This window comes from Schistocerca nitens, chromosome 7 (assembly GCF_023898315.1).
Source record: "Schistocerca nitens isolate TAMUIC-IGC-003100 chromosome 7, iqSchNite1.1, whole genome shotgun sequence".
NCBI classification, from domain to species: domain Eukaryota; kingdom Metazoa; phylum Arthropoda; class Insecta; order Orthoptera; family Acrididae; genus Schistocerca; species Schistocerca nitens.
The window spans coordinates 288,818,134-288,840,500 of NC_064620.1; positions in this window are offsets into that span (position 1 = coordinate 288,818,134).

Genomic DNA, 22,367 nt, shown 5'->3' on the forward strand with positions numbered 1-22,367 from the left:
TTGAGGAAGGAATTTTGTGAGAATGTACGTTTGGGACACAGCACTGTATGGTAGATAATCATGGACTGCGGGGAAAGAGAAGAATCAAGGCGTTTGAGTTGTGGTGCGGTAGATGGATTGGTAAGAAAAGAAATATGGAGGTTTTCTGTAGAATCGATGGAAGGGAATATGCGGAAAACACTGACTAGAAGAAGGGACCGCATGATAGAACATCAAGGAAAACTTTTATAATTACTTGAGGGAGCTACACAGGGTAAAAGTATAGGTGAGAGAGTGGAATATAACGGAAAAATAACTGTGAAAGTTGTGCGAGTGTCACTCTGAGAAGAAGAGGCTGGCACAGGAGAGAAATTGATGGGCCGTTTCAAACCAGCCAGAAGACGGCAAAATATATACAGGGACGCCTATGCCCAGGGGTCTATCCTAGCTCTCAGGGAAAGCAAAAAATATATTGGAACCAAATGTTTTACTTTCAAGAAACTGAAGTTTTTATGGCTATTTACAAATCACCAATCGCCTTCCAAAATATTTTTAAAAAATGTATACAGTGCTTGATTTGTAAAAAGAAGACTTTCCGGAACTGTGAAATTTGGGGGGGGGGGGTGCTTTTTTAAATTTAAACGCCTTAAAACGTTATTTTAACGGCTTTTTTGTTCGTTAGAGGTACCGGAACGGCGAACGGCGTGTACCGTCGCAAAGGAATACAACATGCACCACAGATATTGCGAAAATGGAAAGTCCTATTGATGTGCGGGTTTGGCAGAAGGATTAGTAGTCAGTGTGCGTACTGTAAGCCAGTCAACAGATTGTAATAAAACTTAGAAAGTGTGTTTCCTAGAAACATGCACTTTTTTAAGTGGAACTATGTCTATTGACATTAACAAATGAAAAGTACGCTAAATTACAATGGCAGTGGTGTTCGTTGCAGGATTCTAACGCAACTCGTTTAAGGGATACTATATTTTGAAAAGTTGACACACCGACACTTGTTTGTGCCATTCAACACGCTTAGTTGCTAGGTACGACGTTGTTATGTTTGCTTAAAGTGTCCGTCTGTGTTCCTTGAGTGCCCTGCGCCTTGGTAGTCAGTCAGTGTGTGAGTCCAAGCAGTACGACGTCAGTGGACGAGGGATTTACCAGTGCAGGAAAACCCGACTTGCTCATGGCGTACGGAGAGTGTACAAAGTTCCAAACAATCTTCCCCTGTATAGTGCGTGAATATAGAGCTGTAGCGAAAGGCCCGAAGTTTTTATGTTACGCAACACTAAATCACCATTGAACAGAAAAAATCGCTAAAACTGAGTTTCCACTGTAAGTTCTTTGTGTTAAAACATTATACTGATTTTAAAAACTGAATTTCATCGTTTTCTGTTCCGTAGGAACATAATATTAATTTTAATGTTTGCTGTTATCAAATCATATAATAACTTATTAATAAGCTGTAACAGACAAACCACAACAATCATCAATTATTTTTAATTAGTTCCGCTGTGGCTCGTTGTAATTACGAAGTAGCGTATATGTTTAGACGGTGTGGTTGGCTGGAAGTTTGGTGAAGTCTTGTCGAAATGGGTTACCATTGATTTCCGGCCTTAAAACTGCTCTTGCACAAAATAATTTGTTAGTTCATTAGCGCGTTCCAAAATGGCAAAGTAACAAGGGCTGCAGATGGGACGGGTGTGGCGAGCATTACACAAAGAAAGGAATGAGATTGTCAATGACTCCTGCCAAAGCTCACCAAAGTGATGTCCATGAGAAAAATAATATCTTGAAGGAAGACAGGTTAAGGTTTAATGTCTGGCCGACGGCGAGGCGAGCATATTAGAGATGGGTCGAAACTGAGCATATCTGTGATGAGAACTACGAATGAAAACATTCGTATCTTTTCCCCGGGAAGTATCGCGCCGTTAAAGTTGATAAAATTGGGGAATATGATGAATTATTAATTGCCGTTTACCTGGTGCGGATTTTAAGCTAGCTTATCGATGAAACGCGTGTAGTAGGTTACCTATTAGGTAATCGTGCTCGCAAACTGTCTTAATTTCCTTCTCATGTATTTTCAGCAGGATATTCCACGTTTAGCTATAACTTGCAAGGATAACCTGTTTTCTGGAGTATTTCAGACGCTAGTTCAATTCTAAGCATCATTTAGATGGGACCTTAACCTCTGATATTCCCGCCTTTTTCGTACGTACTTGTAGTTGCTCTCAAAGTCCTATGATTAAAAAATCCTACGTTGAGTATACAACCCGTTCTCGCTTCCCACGCCCGGGTTCCCGGGTTCGATTCCCGGCGGGGTCGGGGATTTTCTCTGCCTCGTGATGACTGGGTGTTGTGTGATGTCCTTAGGTTAGTTAGGTTTAAGTAGTTCTAAGTTCTAGGGGACTGATGACCATAGATGTTTAGTCCCATAGTGCTCAGAGCCATTTAAACCATTTTTTTGAGTATACAACCCTAATAGATAGATATATGTTCGCGACATCAACACAGGCTTCTTTTCTATAAATGATATTACGCTAAAAGCGTAATATTTCTCTCTGTGGCTATCCACGTAATGTGCTTATCCACCAAATGACGTTTTCTGTGTTCACCCTTGTCCTTTTCGCTACCTGCAATCGAGACTTCTCAGACAGAGTGACACTCTGAAATAACACTTGTTGATACTTGTAACGAAACTTTTCACATCTAAAACTGGAAAGTGAGCTTAATGGTACCACTAAGGCTACTGAAGCACCACAGTTTAATTTCGTTTTCGACATAAAAGCGTATAATGGCATCGAACCGACTCCTTGGAATCACATTTAGTACATATCGCTGCAACACTTGCGAGAATTTTCACTGAAAACAATGACAAACACTTCATCACTGCTCTCTTCTTTTTAAGAAATTGAATTACTGTTGAAGTAAGCTATTCCATTTAAAGTAAAACTAAAATAGCTTCATTATGTCGACGGAAGTGGATCACCTCCCGTAGGAGACTGCCTAGCGTCTGACTGACTCTGTAGCGTAACAGGTCTAGGGAGATACCCTTGGTGGAAACAAACATAAAAAGTAGTTTTTTTTAGCGGTTGAGGACTTGTTTACAATAAAAGACTTAACTTATCGGGTCTTGGGGGAATCCCGAGACTGCAGTGAAACATAACAGACAGTTAATTGGGTTTTGAGTTTGAGGAAATATGAACAGAAAGCTAGAAGTATGGAAATGTTTTGTGCTAAGCAGGTATGGGGAGGGCTACGGACAACGACAAGATTAGTGTGAGGGAGAGGTTTTACCGGCAGGGCGACTACAGGTGGTCAGAGGGTAGTCGCGATGGACCGCAGGTAGCTGGACACGGCTGGCTAACGGCAGACATAGCACACCCTTTCATAACATGAAGTGAGGTTAGGAAGACTGGTACAGTAAATGCAAGAGCATCAAATCAATTAATAGAGGGTAGTACATCATATGAAAAATTGCCAACGTCAATCATTAACATACTTACAATTAAACCACTCATTCCGTTACAAATGTTTACATTTAATGAGTGACAAATAATTTTATCATGCACAGTAAACAATACGGCCGGTAATGGCATTGCAAGGTAGCCATCATCGAGACAAACAACGAATATTACAGTTGTTGTCAAATATTTTGTAACATTTAGTCTATATATCTAAGGGTGTCGAACCAGACCGTTCTCCACAGCTGCACTGATCAAATGAAGCAGTATGTAGTTATTAGTGAACCGGTTTATTGATCTATGATAAATGCTCATTATAATATGAATGAAGGCCCACTAGAAGGACAAATATGACAACGTTGATGAGACTGACGTCAACAGACGTATCATCACATACCCTGTTAATTAAAATATTTATTTCAGTCATAGCATACTTAGTATAGGAATGGTGGTCCATTTGCATATATGTCGAAGTGTTGTACGAAGCGTGTAACTTGGTAGGGACCTGCTCGAGCTCTCATTGGCTGAAGTGTTATGACTTTGGGGATATAGGTGTTAGAAGAGTTGGGAGCAGGAGGAACGAAGAGAAAGGAGAACAGTTCGGAACATCGATCGAGAAGGAGAGGGTCTAGTTTTCTGCCATCGAAAAGTACGGTAGAGTGGCGTGATGATACTTCTAATCGCTTATCGGATCGAAGTTATGGGCATCACAGACTGCAGGTTTGTTGGTTACATGGCGTGGCTTGATCTGAGTGATGAGTCTGTTGTCTTTCGTGTCACACAATATAATTCAAGGGCTGTGATATATTTCAATTATTAATCTTATTTACTTGTAAAACTGCTTGTAAGATCATATTACAATAATTAACTTTATTTGATTAACTTCAAATGGTTCAATTGACTCTGAGCACTATGGGACTTAACATCTGAGGTCATCAGTCCCCTAGAACTTTGCCCGATGCAGGATTCGAACCAGCGACCGTAGTAGCCGCGCGGTTCCGGACTGAAGCGCCTAGAACCGCCAGGCCACCGCGGCCGGCTTGATTAACTTCATTTACGTGTGAAACTGCATATAAGATCTCCATTCAGCAGGATTTTTATACCTTACTGAATAAACCATCTGTTCTTAAAAGTTAACTCTGCAGTGCACATACACTGCTGGCCACCGTAAATGCAACACCAAGAAAGACAAGAGGTAGCACAACAAAATTTATTTTGTAGATAACATGTTGACCAAGTACCAAATGATTTACAGACGTCTGTGACATGTGGTTCCTGCCAGAATCTGTAGCCAGAGTAGCCGCCATTGTTGGAGATCACCGCTGCAACACGTCTCGGCATTGAGTCAAAGAGACGTTGGATGTGTTCCTGGGGTACAGCAGCCCAAGCAGCTTCAACACGTTGCCAAAGATCATCTGGTGTAGCAGCTGGGAATGTAATCTGGGTCACTCGTTGAGCAACCATGGACCACATGTTTTCTATCGGCGAAAGATCCGTAGAGGGAGCCGGCCAGGGAAGCAATTCAATCTGGTTATTGACGAAGAACCTTTGGACAATGCGTGCCACGTGTGGTCGCGCATTATCCTGTTGAAATATGGCTGTGGCCGAGCCCTAAAGGTAAGGAAGGACAACTGGCTCCAGCACCTCGGATATGTAGCGTCGGCTATTTAAAGTACCGGCAATGCGTACTAGAGGCGTGCGAGAGTAATATCCAATGCCGCCCCATACCATAATACCCGGTGCAAGACCAGTGTGGCGGTGCATAATGCAGCTGTCCAGCATCCTCTCTCCACGGTGTCTCCACACTCGAATCCGACCATCGTGGTGCTGCAGACAGAAGCGTGCCTCGTCAGTAAAGACAACGTCATTCCATTCTGCCGTCCACATCCGTCTGTCATCACACCATTGGCGACGGAGACGTCTGTGGTTCTGCGTCAATGGTAGACGAAGCAATGGATGTCTTGCGGACAGACCACTCTGCTGTAAACGGCGTCGAATGGTACGCGCAGACACTGGATGATGCGTTACAGACGCAATGTGCTGTGCTATGGTTCGGGATGTCACTGAGCGATCCGTCACTGCCATGCGCACAATTTGCCTATCAGCACGTGCAGTGGTGCACCGAGGTGAATGCGATCGACCACGTCGGTCCGTCGTACCCTCCTGCATCCAACGGTTACATATCCGCAGTACAGTTGTTTGGTTTCGTCCAACACGACTAGCGATTTCTCTGTATGATAATCCACAATCTGGGTAAGCCACTATCCTTCCTCTGTCGAACTCGGATACTTGATCAAACGATGTTCGCTGTTGTCTATGAGGCATAACTGATCGTCTTGTGAAACAACCACAAGGTAAACACACGTGCCGAAAGTACACTCGTCGAAATCGCCAAGCCTTAAATGGTGCTATGAGGTGGCGCCACAGGCGCGCGTGATGTGCGTCTGCGCTGAAATTCTAATCAGTTGCATATCTCATCGCTGCAAACCATGGTGTAAATTTCACTTGATTCGGATGCTTCCTTCAGGGTGTTGCATTTACGGTGGCCAGCAGTGTATGTTTATTATAAACGTTTTACCGTTTCTTTACGTTCATTAATTTATAATTCACATATCTTCTCTACTTTCAACTATTCGATTGCAGGATAACCTTTTAATAAAATATTTTGCTAACCCAACAACAGGGCGTAAAGCATCTACATCTGCATCTACATCTACATAGATACTCTGCAAGCTACCGTACGGTGCGAGGTGGAAGTTACCCTGTACGACTACTTGTCATTTCCTTTCCCGTTCCACTCGCAAATAGAGCGAGGGAAAAACGATTGACTTTGTGCCTCTGTACGAACCCTAATTTCTCGTGTTTTATCTTCATGGTCCTTACGGGCCTTGTATTTTGGCGGCAGTGGAATCGTTCGGCAGTGAGCTTCAAATGACTGTTCTCTAAATGTTATCAATAGTGTTTCTCAAAAAGAACGTCGCCTTCCCTCCAGGGATTCCAATTTGAGTTCCCGAAGCATTCCGTAACAATTATGTGTTGTGCGAACCTATCGGTAACAAATCTAGCAGCCCGCCTCTGAATTGCTTCGATGTCTTCCTTCAATCCGACCTGAGGTACTGATCCCAAACACTCGACCAGTATTCAAGAATAGGTCACACCAGCGTCCTACGTGCGATCTCGTTTACAGGTGAACCACACTTTCCCAGAATTCTCCCAATAAACCGAAGTCGACCATTCCCCTTCACTACAACAGTTCTCACGTGCTCGTTCCACCTCATATCGCTTTGCAACGTTACACCCCGATATTTAAACGACTAGACTGTGTCAAACAGGACACTAGTAAGTACTATATCTGAACATTATTCACCCGCATTGAATTACATTTTTCCACATTTAGGGCTACCTGCCATTCATCACACCAAGTAGAAATTTTGTCTGTCTTGTATCTTCCCAAAGTCACTCAACTTACCGTACACCATGCCATCATCAGCAAACAACCGCAGATTGCTGCCCACCCTGTCCACCAAATCATTTATCTATGTAGAGAACAACAGCGGTCCTAGCACACTTCCCTGGGGCTCTCCTGGTGATACCCTTGTCTCTGAAGACCACTCGCCGTCGTCGACCAACATACTGGGTTTTATTGTTTAAGAAGTATTCGAGCCACTCACATATCTGTGGACTTATTCCACATGCTCGCACCTTCGTTAACAGCAGACAGTGTAGGGTGCGTTCCTAGGACATTCACGAACCAAGCTTTATTCAGTGCCGTACATTTGCCCCTCTGTCTCATTAAAAGCAGAGTAGTAATGTCACAACTCATTTCAGAGTTCAAGCAGTAGTATTTATTTATTTATTTATTTAACCTGGCAAGATTAGGGCCATCGGGCCCTCTCTTACATCTAACCAGGCGTTCTACTTATTTTACATTCATATGTTTTAGTAGGCATGTTAAACTACATCTAGTACAAAAAGTGAAATAAACAATTTGAAAGGTACACCTGGAAAAATACATACATATAGAGTTTATATTCTTAGATCACAAGTACTGTTATAATTAGACATTATTGAACAGACAGATTTTAGATAGCAGGGAGTATGAGGGAGACTCATGGTGAAGGGAGGAGAAGAATAGAGACATGATGAAACATAATTAAGGAAATATAAAGGAAAAGATGATTGCATGGCTAATAGAGATAGATGAAGAGGAAGGCATCTCAGGAGCAAGATAGCTTTGCTTTTTGACAGATGAGGGGATTGCCCTTGTACATAAATTTTGTGGAGAACTTTATGAGGATGATAGTAGGAAATGCTTCAACTTCTTCTTAAAAGCAGCAGGAGATTGAATTTTGCGGAAGGTAAGGGGCAGTTTGTTCCAGAGGCGGACAGCGGCAACTGTACACCTTCTGACAAGCGAACTGTCCTTTCTGACATGTTGAAATCTACCCGATTTTTTTTTTTCTTTTTATACAGGAAAAATACACCTAAAGTGTGAAAATTTTATCTGCTAAGACACACTGCAAGTACTTAAAACAATGATATTTACCAGATTCCTAGCTCTCTAGGCACCTGGGAACTGCCGTAGCTGTAGCAGAAAGCACATGCGCGACATGATTGGCATATATCCTCGGGTGATGGCACATCGGTAAACAGATAACGTGGCACAACGCGATCTAAAGCGAATTTTAATTTCCATTGATAGTTTCTCTGACACATTTGTTCGAAGTTACTAATCACTCGAATTTGCAGCTCATTTAATGTCCATAATAATTAGGAGTTGCCTTTGCAGTACTACTAATTGTTAACGATTGAGAAAAAACAAAAATTAAGTTTCTTTGTGATTTCTTGGCGTATGCTTGCTAACTGCATCTGTCTTTGTATAGGTTCCAGAGTTTCACACTAATGTGGAATCCAGTTAATGTTTTCAACTTTGGAAAGACAAAATATGGACGTGGAACGCAGTCGAAATCACCTACATCTCCTGAAGACCTACATATGTGTTATTTATTATTTAATTTCTTGGACATTCATTCCAACGATGTCGACATTTCATTAGAAATTATGGTATTGGAAGAAACAGCAAATAACTCTGACATTTCCGTGAATTATTGTTCAAACGATGATTGTTGTGCTAATTAAAGCCCAGGACAGAAAGTACCTTCCAAGCCCTAAGAAAACATATACATTATTAGCTGCCAGTGACAAAGTAAGGGCTGTAAATGTATTGATTAAATGAAGAAGCGAGAAAACGCTTGAGCTTATGCAGTGTGCAAAGCCAGTTTCGTCTAGTAAAATCTGAACATGTGTTGTATACATGGAAGAAAGGTTTACATAAAGCATGAAACACGCGTCAAAATGAAACTCACAAAAATTTGAAAGAAAAACTGCTCGAAAGAATTAGAAATGCTTGTGAGAATCAATGCATCGTTACCGAGAGAGATCTACGAGACTGGGAGTTCTGAGTTGCAGGTAAGATGAACATTACTGATTTCCAGACTGCCTCATCCTGGTTATACAGGTTAAGGGAATTATACAGAAAGGGAAGTAGCCAAATTACGAAGTTTACCTCAAGCAAACGTGTAGAGGAAATGTCATTAATAGGGAGTACTACAGAGAAATTCATGGCTAATGAGAAGACGGAGCATCCTGTTATCCGCTTAAAGCTGCGTGTAAAGCCAGTTAGTCAGTTTTCATGCAAACCGCCCTTTATCATTTGGAGTGACAAAAAGACAGAGCAGCTAGTGCTCTCTTTAGGAACATCAAGGCCAATTAGGACAAAAAATTTAAAAAAATCGGCTGTTTACTTGGAAAAGTCTTTTAACATATGTAGCAAAATCTGGAAAAATGGGAGAGAATAATTTTCGATGTTACATCTGAAACGTCTTCTTATCATTTGCAGAAAATAATTCATTGCTTTTGTTGGGCTCTTATCTTCGGCATAACGATACATCTGTCTTTAGGAGAACGAGGAGAAGACTTAATATAATACGGATTCCACACGGAACCAGCAGTGTGATTCAGCCTCCCAATAAAAAATTTTCAACACTGAAGTTTTTTTCAGATAATTGCTGGACAGTATAATTCCAGATAACTCTTTGTCGTATCAGGTGTATCAGCGACATGGTGTCGTTAACTTCAGTCATTGCGTATTATCAGCTTGCATCACCACATTTTACGAATTCGATCACTTGTGTATGGTGCGCAACACAATATGCTGAACAACGGCACGACCATTTCTTACTCTATTGCCGGCCGAAGTGGCCGTGCGGTTAAAGGCGCTGCAGTCTGGAACCGCGAGACCGCTACGGTCGCAGGTTCGAATCCTGCCTCGGGCATGGATGTTTGTGATGTCCTTAGGTTAGTTAGGTTTAACTAGTTCTAAGTTCTAGGGGACTAATGACCTCAGCAGTTGAGTCCCATAGTGCTCAGAGCCATTTGAATCATCTTACTCTATTCCATTTCTCTGTGAACAAAACTAGTAATTACTGTGAAGTGCCCGAATGTAGTAATATTTTGTCAGGTGTGCATTGTGTAAGGAAAATATTTTTCATTATTCAATAGACATTTCTCATTTTTATGAAGACTGCAGGGAAAAATAAGGAACAGTTCCTTTGTTAGCAAAACACATATTAACATATTGTTCAATACTTATCGTAAGAACCATGTTAGACTTGTTATTAAATATATAACGTCAACAAATTAAAGTTCCGATTGATGGAAGTCTCTGCTAGTCACTTGTGTAACAGTTACATCTGCAACCGTTCAGCTGTCAATATGAACTGTAAGTTATTCAACAATTTGGTGTAGTTTAATTGCTTAAATGTCACGTGTGTGCACTTTGGCCTTCGCGACACGGCGCGACATTCTCTTGTCACGGCTACGTCTGCGTATTCGCCAATTCGAGCGCTAGACAGGTAGGGCTGTGCAAACCGCTGTTATAAGCGGTTCTTCGTCCGGCAAAAATGAGTAACTTTAATATTTTTAAATAATACTTGCAGTGCGCCTTAGCACCTAATATTTTCACGTTGTATGTCTTTCGGTGTATTCTATCTGTGTGAAAAATTTCAGGGTAGTTTCGACATTTGGTATTGGACCACTAGCTTGTGAGTGACTTGCTTTATGGAAATGGTAACAGATCTTCTGAAATATTCGCTCTCACTTTTAGTGAGAGCGCGGTCCTCTCGTATGATCAGAAGAAAATGTCCTTTGAAAAGAAAAAAATGAAATTAACTTTGAGGTATCTGCGCTGCGCCCTAGAACCGTTTAGCACACGTTATTGCGTAAATACCAGTAAACGTGGGAACGGGATCAGAACTGTGTGGAAATACTCGCCGTTAGCAACGCGTGTGACGGAATCTCTGGCTGCTACGAGTAGCTGTTCAGAGGTCGGAGACCATAATTACAGGAGGAAACAAAGGAGTGAACGAATCAGACAGAAAATCAAGGATCAGACAGCATATCTGTAATTCAACTCCAGAGGGCCACAAAAGAATAAAATGGCGTGTTCTCGATTGACGAGTTATTAGACGTTATTGCAGAAGGAAATCAAAGAAGCGTTCCGAGAAAGCGCCAGGTGTTACTCGGGTCTGAAGCAGTTATCAGGGCCAAGTAAAGCGTAGAAAGAATAAGAAAGAACTGCGCTTTTCCTTTTCAGCATCAAATTTCAAACGTGGCTAAAGGCTGTCTGGCGAGGATCTTCTTTGAAGTGGCCAGGCCGAGAAAGAGGAGGCATTCATTGTAAAGGTAACGCAATGAAGGGAGAGGAAGAGGTAAGTGAAGGCAGCACACTGTTCACCTCTTACGAAGAAGGTAGAGAACCCTCCGGAAAGGTCAAGATATTTAGCACAGTAGCTGATGCGCACCAAATGCTCGAGAGCGGCGCCATAGGAGTCTTACGCGTGAACAGGTAACATTCCTTCCGCTTAGCAGGCGTCAGTCCTCCCCGATGAAGTAGCGACACGGAAAGAAAGAGTTCTAATATTGCTATCGGGTTTCGCTGTCGAGGCGCTACCAGTGCGATGAACGCGCGCGATACAAGGGCTCGAGCGCCCAGGAGTTCATAGCTGCGCTGCGGTGTGGTTCCCACCGGCGGCGATCGCCGGGCTTGTGTTTCACCTCACGATTCTCCAGCCCGGCTCCGGTTACTGTTTTGGTCCAGCGGGCCGCCTAAAGCAAACTCCGGCCGACATCCGCAGGCAGACAAAAGGCCGAGCCGCGACGCCTGCCGTTGTCTGCGCTGTTGTTATTGTTGTCCGAGAGCGCGCTCGACGGCGCGTGAGCACAACACTTAATGTTCCCGAATGCTGAGGGGCTCGAGTAAACAGTGAACCGCGAGACAGGGTCGTCTCGAACCGTTCCGCAGTCTCGCTAGAAAGCACTTTTACCCTCCGCAGGAACGGGTCCGAGGAAGAGGGTCACGATTGGTGCTGAGCTTGATCACGACTCCAACTGTTCGAACAGTTGTCAACGCGAGCAATCTCGGGTTCTGCCAGTGAGCTCTGTACTAAACTCGAAAGACTATTCCACGAAGTTAAGCCGTGACGCAACCCGTCACAGCCACCATATTACGCCTAGCTAACAGCCAAATCGTTACAGTTTACTGATACATGACGCTGTCTAGGTTTAGTTTGTAGTTCAATGAGAGAATCGCTCGAGAGTCGGAACTACAAGCAGTACTAACAACAACCCCTAATGCCCCTCTCCAATATGGCGTACCCAGTGAACACCGTCACGGTTCTACATGCAAAGGCGCCCTTCAGTAGTCAGTATCTCCAGTTTAGCTTTGAACTCACTGACCTTTGCTCGCGCTTTCGACGGACACATCAATTTGTTCAATTGTGTGTGAAATCTTATGGGACTTAACTGCTAAGGTCATCAGTTCCTAACCTTGCACACTACTTAATCTAAACTATCCTAAGGACAAAAACACACACCCATGCCTGAGGGAGGACTCGAACCTCCGCCGGGACCAGCCGCACAGTCCATGAATGCAGCGCCTTACACCGCTCGGCTAAACGGACACATCATCTGGTGACTTCTGTTGGTACTACTTCCATGACCTGCTATAGCGTCATTTGTACATCGTGGATTTTAATCATAATAATATCTGTGAATCGCGTACTGGAGCATATCCTACAGTGAGGGTTGTATGTAAATATGACCTTGTAAATAAATAACTTACGTCAATCACGGTTAACACCTGCGACCTAGTGACGTCGGTTGGTGCTACTCCAAATGGATGTTCTTAGAGTTACTTATTTTCGCGATCGCAATTACAGTCAATTTAATATCATTTGCTTCGTTTGTTAGAATTCAGTACCGGATTAATTTTCTTTTGTGATTCATCTGAACTTTACCGTCTTGTTTTAAACCAGCATAAAAAATGATCAATTTCTTCCACGTTATACTGTAGCAAATATCACAACCAGCCACAAGTTTTTCTAAAATAATTTTATTATACTTGTAACGGGACATCCTCCTCTAGCATTAATTTTCCTCAACAGCAGCTGTAGATACCAGCAAGAGCTAAAATTTATGAAAAGGAATTACTTTATTTTCGATGTTACAATCGATAAGTACTAGCTCTGAATGTACAGTTACACTCATATTTTTTTCACGAGCTGCGACAATGTCGCGAATAAAACAGGGACCCGTATATACAATAACTTTTCTTTAATTTACGTCTATGGTCACAAACTTTTTGTTAACAAATTACCCGTTTCGGTCTATAATGGCCATCATCACATCTGCAGCAAAAATATGATGTTATTTATATATATATATATTAGACGATGCTGGTGCTGATTCTGCATTTAACAGTTGACGATGCCACTATGGCTGCAGTACATTAGGAGTTTGTTTTTATAAAAAAGGTATGCCTCTTCACACTTAAAGCGCACAAATGCAATAGTCAGTAATACTTTTCATTATGGTCTATTTATTGTTTTTAAGATGTAGACAATCTGCGAGTGTATTTATGTTTTTCCCCATTTTTTCTGCAGATCCGATGCCGATCATTATAGACCGAAACCGGTAATCTGTTAACAAAAAGTTTGTGACCATAGACGTAAATTAAAGGAAACTTATTATATATTTTTTTAGACACATTTGAAACTACGAATTATTTGGCACACTTAAAATTTCTGTTATTAATTACGGAATCTAGTACGGTTCACTATGTTTATTTCTGGATTCATTTATGAAATATTAATTGAAACTAATAGAAATTCATTTGTCAAGAAAAATTCTAAACCCTTTAGAATATTGTTATTTTCTCTGAACGAAGGGGTACTAAGCATGCCTCTGATATGATCGGACGTATTTTTGTATTTTGGGCGAACAATGTAATTTCGGATTTGTTAATGTCAAAATTCACAAGACTGTATGACGTACTAAAATGTGACAAATAATAACGTAACAACAAAAAGTCTGCAACAACAATTTCAGATCAGTTCAACCATGAGGACCTAAAACGTGAGAATTTCAGCGTCAAGAATCAGACCAATACATAAGAATAACTGGAGCCAGTCCTACACGAAAAGCTAAGTAAACTAGAAATTTTATAGTAATCTTCGCTCCTCTCAAATTTTTCATAAACGACTTTGCTTATTGTGGACTATAACTGGAATTAGGAAGGAGACGGGGGACTACACACTATTAATGTCGGCAGCCTTTGGTCTAGTTGCTAGCGTTGCTGCCTCTCAACTACGGGGTCCCGGGTTCGAGTTCCAGCCAGGTTCGTGATTTTCTCTGCCTGGGGACTGTGTGTCTGTGTTGTCTTCATCATTTCATTATCATCACCATCATTCGTTTCGGTGGCTAAATTGGACTGTGTACAAATTGGGACTTCATACGGGCGCTGATGACAGTGCAGCTGAGCGCCCATAAAACCAAACGTCATCATCATCACACACTATTACCAGTTTCGATCCTGAGCTCATCGGCAGAGGGTAGCGTTGACTTCTTTGCAAGTTTTCCATTAACGTCCTAAAATATAGCAAATTTTTTGTAGCGCAAGTTTATAAAACGTTTTACATTTGCATTCAAAAACATAACAATTTTATATCACACTTTGCTATATTTTGGTATGCACATGTAAAAACTTTTGCAAACTATGCATCACAAAGCTTTGTTTTATTTTAGGACACAAATGTAAAACTTGCAAAGAAGTCAACGCTACCCCTGACGACCGGCTCAGGGGCGAAACTAGTAATGGTGCAGTAAAACCATGTCAAGCTTGCGAGTGGTTGCAGTATTTGCTACAGTGTAATTTACGAAACCAGCTGCGGGGTGCTCTAACCAACATGGACAATATGGATAAAACTCCGTTATTACACGGCATTTTATCATGTGGAAAGATATCGAAATAGTCATTGGTAAATATCACTTGGAAAAATTATGATAGTTTATAATAACCAAATAAAACATTGTATTGGCTTCAGAGTTGAGTAATATTTTTCTAGAAGAGTACTGGCGTCTTTGATTGTCAGCTTTAAACATGGTATCCAGATATACTGTATGAGGACTCTAATTGTAAATTAGTTCAAATGCAGCAGGAGATTGTACGGTGGTAGGATTTATTAGCATTTCCAGCTGAGCATTGCAGAAAATGCCTAACTTCTTGAAGAATTACCTACATTATGGCCGCAGGTGACCACTGACTCTCGTTTATGTGGTACATCGACTGCTCGTATGATTATCTGTTTTACAGAAGTGAAAATTGTTTTCTCAAAAATGTAGGGAGAGTCCATTTTCCGAAAACCAGTTAGTAATTATTTGAAAAACACCATTAACAATTTCTTCTGTGGCTTTCTGTCTAATGGAATTTATTATAACACTAGTATTGTCTGCAAAAAGTACCAATTCTTCTTGTTGAACGTTAAGTCAAAGATCATTCACGTACATAAGCAATGGGAGTTTATCGCTTACTAACTTTTTGCTGTTCACACAGTAAAACTTCATCATCAGACATCACTTTCTCATTTATTACTTCTGTAACACACAATCTCAAGACAATATACACATATACCACTAAATGCACCTGCAAATTATTATCATTGAACGACACACAGTTCAGGAGTATAACGACATAAACGTGGAGATGCGTGAAAAACTTGCTTTTGCTTAAGAAGGAGAGCAAATTACCCAGACTATACTCATCATTTCATAAAGAGAGCATTTCGCGTCTTCTAAGAAACTTTAAGCATAATTTAGAAACGTTTTAACGGTAACACGCTTGACGTTAAACATTTGACACAATGTCCAATTTATAAAGTCTGCGTTTGAAGCTGTTTTACAGATGGTGTAACTTTTCTGAATAAAAACGTTTATCTGTTGTGTACTGGACTGGTTTTCTTAAACTTTATGTATCTTTGTTGCCGTTCTGAGCAGTGGTGTAATTACAAAAACGCTATCCGATAAGATGGGTCGCCAAAACCATTAGCAATTGTGTAACTGTAACTGAACAGACTTTTACCACAATAATAAAGAAACAAAAACTCTATTCTATAGAAACTGTCCTGTGAAATTCTGTATTGTGGACTGCAGTGAACAGTCCAGACTATGCGTGACACCACATTACATGACTTCTAATTCCAACACACAAAACTAACAGAATGAAAAATTCTACATAAAATTACAAGCTGAATTTTGAAAAAATAAGTAACCCAAATGTTTCTGTCAAAATTACGTCTAAATTTTGGTGCGCAAACTAACTAGATAAAGTTCCGAACGTTAAATGATGCACTCGTAGATGTAACACTACACTGTAGGAATAAAACTATCTGCGTACGGAATGAAATCTGAAATGAACTTTTTTTTTAAATTGAGCCTGATAATAAATTTGAAGTTCAAAGCTAACTATCAATGATCTTGATATGTTCCGGCTGTGATTTGTTATCGCTTACCTGTGGCAACGGAAACTCGGTGCTGCTTGAAGTGATGAACACAAATATGTATCACAGCAGAAAATCAACCAAATAAAGAAAAAGCTAGCGCAGTGCAACGCGAGAACGTGCTACTATTCTAAATACATTATGTGTCCCTTTTTAAGCAACTGCCTTCGGCTCAGTGCAATGTGGCAACACACATTTACAAGAAAAATAAAGTTTTGTGAGGAGACGGAGGTGGAATTTAAGGTTTATGAATGACTGAAAGGAGACTAAACTTTTTAAAGAATTATATTGTGAATAATGAAACTCTTTAGCTATTACAATCATCTTTAACCAATTACCTCAAATTAAGAAAATACATCTGCTGAAAAATTAATTATTGAAATGGTGAAGGATTGGTAAGTCTACACCTCTGAGTGCACCGATAACTTCAAGTTACCACGTATGAAGAAAGAAACCAACTAATCCAGTCAATTAAGAAATATCCTACTACAACTTCACGTTTTCCAGACATATAGCACGCTAGCAGTGCAGTGACCACAGTACCTGGAAATCGTCACTTCTCAAATTAATCTTTACCAAACCATATTTCCAAACTTTGTATTCCCCTTTATCTCAGTGTTCTGCAAGCTGTTTCCAAACTGATCAGTAGCACGAGCAACACCGAACTCACTCACTGGCTTCTGTTACAATGCTACAGCAACGACAATGCTACTGGCACTCAAAGATCACAATTGCTTGTACTCAGAACCTTGTAACATATCGACTATTGGAAATGTCTGTTTGAAAAATATACAGTACACAAATATGACGTATGATACATCGAATGAAAATATGGAGCTCACATCACTTTTATTGAATACCAAAAATAAGCTAGAAGCCACAAGCTCGATTCTTTAAAGAATTTCGAGTGTATAGGTATTTTTATGAATTGCAAATTCTTGGATGTTATACTAAAACTGTACAGGGGAGAGTGTTGCAACTTGGAACACTTTCCAGATTTTCGTCTCTGCCTAGCTCTGTAGTAAAAGATTTATATAACCACTTTGTCCATTTTAAACTGGTAGTACTGACTTTTTTTCGTGCTACCGTCTTTTTCTGAAATTACTAAATTACTCTGTAAAATTATGATTTCAGCCTAAGATCAAAGGTTCTATTGAAATCTAAAGAGCTACAATCCAGAAAATCATATTACTGTATTTAATAGCTTATCTGTTACATTATTACTACACGACACACCAATAATCAGCGAGAGAAAGCAAATTGCATAGAAGTATTATCAAAAATCAGTTACAAGTTAAATATATATTGAAATAGAAGCTGTTGAGAACTAATGCTGATTTCCATTTTCAAAACAGTTGGAACTGTTAAGACGTTAATGAAACTCAGTTTATTTACAAATATCAAAAGGGGAATCCCACAGGATTCAATTGTGGATCCACTCCTATTCCTTATATATGTGAATGACCTTCCACTTTATAATACATTCCATTAGACCTTAAGCCACAGAAGAAATTGTTAATGATGTTTTTCAAAGAATTATGAAGTGCGTCTTTGAAAATGGACTCTCCCTACATTTTGAGAAAACACATTATGTTCACTTCTTTACAACAGATAGAATTATAAAAGCAATCGATGTACCACATGAAGGAGAGACAGTGCTCACCTGCGCCTGTAATGTAGGCACTTCTTCAAGAAGTTAGGCATTTTAGCTGCACAATCAACATAAATAATCCATCACAATTTGAGAAGAACAGTGGTGTCCATACCTACAACACTAAAAGAAAAAGTTGTTGTTGTTATGGTCTTCAGTCCTAAGACTGGTTTGATGCAGCTCTCCATGCTACTCTATCCTGTGCAAGCTTCTTCATCTCCCAGTACGTACTGCAGCCTACATCCTTCTGGATCTGCTTAGTGTATTCATCTCTTGGTCTCCCTCTGCGATTTTTACCATCCAATCTGTCCTCCAATACTAAATTGGTGACCCCTTGATGCCTCAGAACATGTCCTACCAACCGATCCCTTCTTCTAGTCAAGTTGTGCCACAAGCTCCTCTTCTTCCCAATTCTATTCAGTACCTCCTCATTAGTTATGTGATCTATCCATCTAATCTTCAGTATTCTTCTGTAGCACCACATTTCGAAAGCTTCTATTCTCTTCTTGTTTAAACTATTTATCGTCCATGTTTCACTTCCATACATGGCTACACTCCATGCAAATACTTTCAGAAACGACTTCCTGACACTTAAATCTATACTTGATGTTAACAAATTTCTCTTCTTCAGAAACGCTTTCCTTCCCATTGCCAGTCTACATTTTATATCCTCTCTACTTCGACCATCATCAGTTATTTTGCTCCCCAAATTGCAAAACTCCTTTACTACTTTAAGTGTCTCATTTCCTAATCTAATTCCCTCAGCATCACCCGACTTAATTCGACTACATTCCATTATCCTCGTTTTGCTTTTGTTGATGTTCTTCTTACATCCTCCTTTCGAGACACTGTCCATTCCGTTCAACTGCCCTTCCAAGTCTTTTGCTGTCTCTGACAGAATTACAATGTCATCGGCGAACCTTAAAGTTTTTATTTCTTCTCCATGGATTTTAATACCTACTCCGAATTTTTCTTTTGTTTCTGTGTTACTCAATATACAGATTGAACAACATCGGGGAGAGGCTACAACCGTGTCCCACTCCCTTCCCAACCACTGCTTCCCTTTCATGTCCCTCAACTCTTATAACTGCCATCTGGTTTCTGTACAAATTGTAAATAGCCTTTCGCTCCCTGTATTTTACACCTGCCACCTTCAGGATTTGAAAGAGATTATTCCAGTCAATATTGTCAAAAGCTTCCTCTAAGTCTACAAATGCTAGAAACGTAAGTTTGCCTTTTCTTAATCTAGCTTCTAAAATAAGTCGTAGGGTCATTATTGCCTCACGTGTTCCCATATTTCTACGGAATCCAAACTGATATTCCCCGAGGTCGGCTTCTACCAGTTTTTCCATTCTACGGCCGTAATTTTTTCCCGAGGGCATGCAGCTTTACTGTATGGATAAACGATGATGTCGTCCTCTTGGGTAAAATATGGATAGGTTAATGTTGGATATAGTGGGAATTAGTGAAGTTCGGCGGCAGGAGGAACAAGACTTTTGGTCAGGTGAATACAGGGTTATAAATACATAATCAAATAGGGGTAATGCAGGAGTAGGTTTAATAATGAATAAAGCAATAGGAATGCGGGTAAGCTACTACAAACAGCGCAGCGAACGCATTGTTGTGGCCAAGATAGACACGAAGCCCACGCCTACGACAGTAGTACAAGTCTATATGCCTACTAGCTCTGCAGATGACGAAGAAATTGAAGAAACGTATGATGAGATAAAAGAAATTATTCAGATAGTGAAGGGAGACGAAAATTTAATAGTCATGGGTGATTGGAATTCGGTGGTAGGTAAAGGGAGAGAAGGAAACGTAGTAGGTGAATATGGATTGGGGTCAAGAAATGTAAGAGGAAGCCGCCTGGTGGAATTTTGCACAGAGCACAACTTAATCATAGCTAACACTTGGTTCAAGAATCACAAAAGAAGGTTGTATACATGGAAGAAGCCTGGAGATACTGACAGGTTTCAGATAGATTATATAATGGTAAGAGAGAGATTTAGGAACCAGGTTTTAAACTGTAAGACATTTCGAGGGGCAGATGTGGACTCTGACCCCAATCTATTGGTTATGAACTGCAGATTAAAACTGAAGAAACTGCAAAAAGGTGGGAATCTAAGGAGATGGGACCTGGATAAACTGACTAAACCAGAGGTTGTACAGAGTTTCAGGGAGAGCATAAGGGAGCAATTGACAAGAATGGGGGAAAGAAATACAGTAGAAGAAGAATGGGTAGCTTTGAGGGATGAAGTACTGAAGATAGCAGAGGGTCAAGTAGGTAAAAAGACGAGGGCTAGTAGAAATCCTTGGGTGACTGAAGAAATATTGAATTTAATTGATGAAAGGAGAAAATATAAAAATGCAGTAAATGAAACAGGCAAAAAGGAATACAAACGTCTCAAAAATGAGATCGACAGGAAGTACAAAATGGCTAAGCAGGCATGGCTTGAGAACAAATGTAAGGAAAATGATGACCTTTATTACCCATTATTAAAGCTGTTAGTGGCTAAGAAAGGAATTCAATATACAGAACAAAAATTTTTGATCGTTTTTCCAATAACAGAAAACATCTAACGGAGATCATTTCTCCTGGACAACTCCTTCTATTCTGCAGACGAATTTCTATTCAGGAACTGGCAAGCTGAAAAGAAACCTTGTTTTCAAGTTAAGTTGCTTGAGTAGGACTATAAAATAATGTGTTTATTAATGGTAACCCTAATCCTGGAAACATGATTACATATCCCGTAAACAGATTCGTTCCTCATAATTTCGATAAAAGATTTGTTCAAATGATCTATGGAACATATAATTAACTAGCTAACAAAGAAACTAACTAGCTAATTAGCAAATGATCTCTGTAGAGCCGGGATGTCTTTAGGGTCTGAGTGGCGATACGTTTCCTGCTTCGCACTGTCTTTAATCTTGAAATGTGACATCTTCCACTGGCCATACCGTAGGTAAAAGTTTTTATTAAAACAAGCAGTATTCTGGTGGATGCTGCGAAGTGGGAATGATCTCGAACGTGCTAGATAGAGCGTGCTACCAACACTGGAGCTGGCAACGAAAACTGTCACTATTATTATGCATACTGCCAAAGTTTATCAGCCGATTTCATGCTTTAGGAGTGAGTGTTACCGTTGCGTTTTCTTCCGAAACGAATTTGCATTCCCTGAAGACATATTCTAGCCTCTTCCTGACTAGCACGTCGGCGGAAGTGAATAGTCCGAGGGTCCGGTTTCTTTCGTAGCTATCCACGTTCCTTGTGATAATTATCAAGAGAAACTAAAGGTGTTTGACAGGATTACGCTTGACGATTTGTGAGAAACTGGCTATCACAATCGCATCCTGCGCTTGTTTTATGGCCTCTTTGTACAGGCTCCTATGGAAACTAATGTTTCTCGTATTCTTTCTTGACAGACTCTTATATTTCCTCTCCACATGCTTTCACATTCCCTTTGTAATCACGATGATTGTCTAATCTGCTGAAATTGTACCTCAGTTAACTGTGTTCACATATCGCAAGGCTTTAGCTATTGACCTCGTATATTTATCTTAAGGTCTGTAATTGGAACCCATTATATTTTCTGTTCGTTTTCACACTATTACAGAAGTTCAGTCTAAGCTGGTGATAATTTTTTTGCACATTCCGAGGATAATTTTCGGTAATTCCCTTCCTGTCATTCCCGAGATCACAATCTCCACTTTCTGTAATATGTTAAGCTAACTACATTACACACACAGGTACCCTAACGTGCCCTCTTTCAGAGCGTAAAGTAAGTCTCGCTGTACGATGGCACGAGATATGGGACAGGTTCACACAGGAGATGAATACAAATCGTCTCAATTTAAAGGCGTAATTCACGTTTATTACGCCCAAGTTAAGAGTCATTTTTCAGGTATGAGCTCACTGCATCAGCTCGAGTATGAGTCAGAGCGGAGCTAGCTTACAGCATTGGTTCAAATTTACGATTAAAGTTCGAAGAGAGTGATACGCAGCCAGCCGTTAGTGGTTGCTCAGGTAGTGGAAGGGCTGAATAATGGGAAACTGAACATCATTTGCTGCAAAATACGAAGTATTGAGCCCCAACGTGTTGCGATATGTCAATAATTGGTATAAGAATAACAAAAATACAACAAGAAAGCCAGGTGCCTTGCTGAGTTACAATCGGCTCGCTCTCCAGCAACATAGCGGGAGACAGGAGTCAAACCCCGGCGTCGGCCACTACTCTGCACGCACATACCGGTTGAGTAAGGCAAGTACCACGCACTTATGAAACATATGCAGATATCTTAAAACACATACAACAAGTGCAAATACAGAGGAGTTTAGAGTTGAAACAACTGAGAAAATAGACCAGTTGCCTGCCAGTGAAAAAG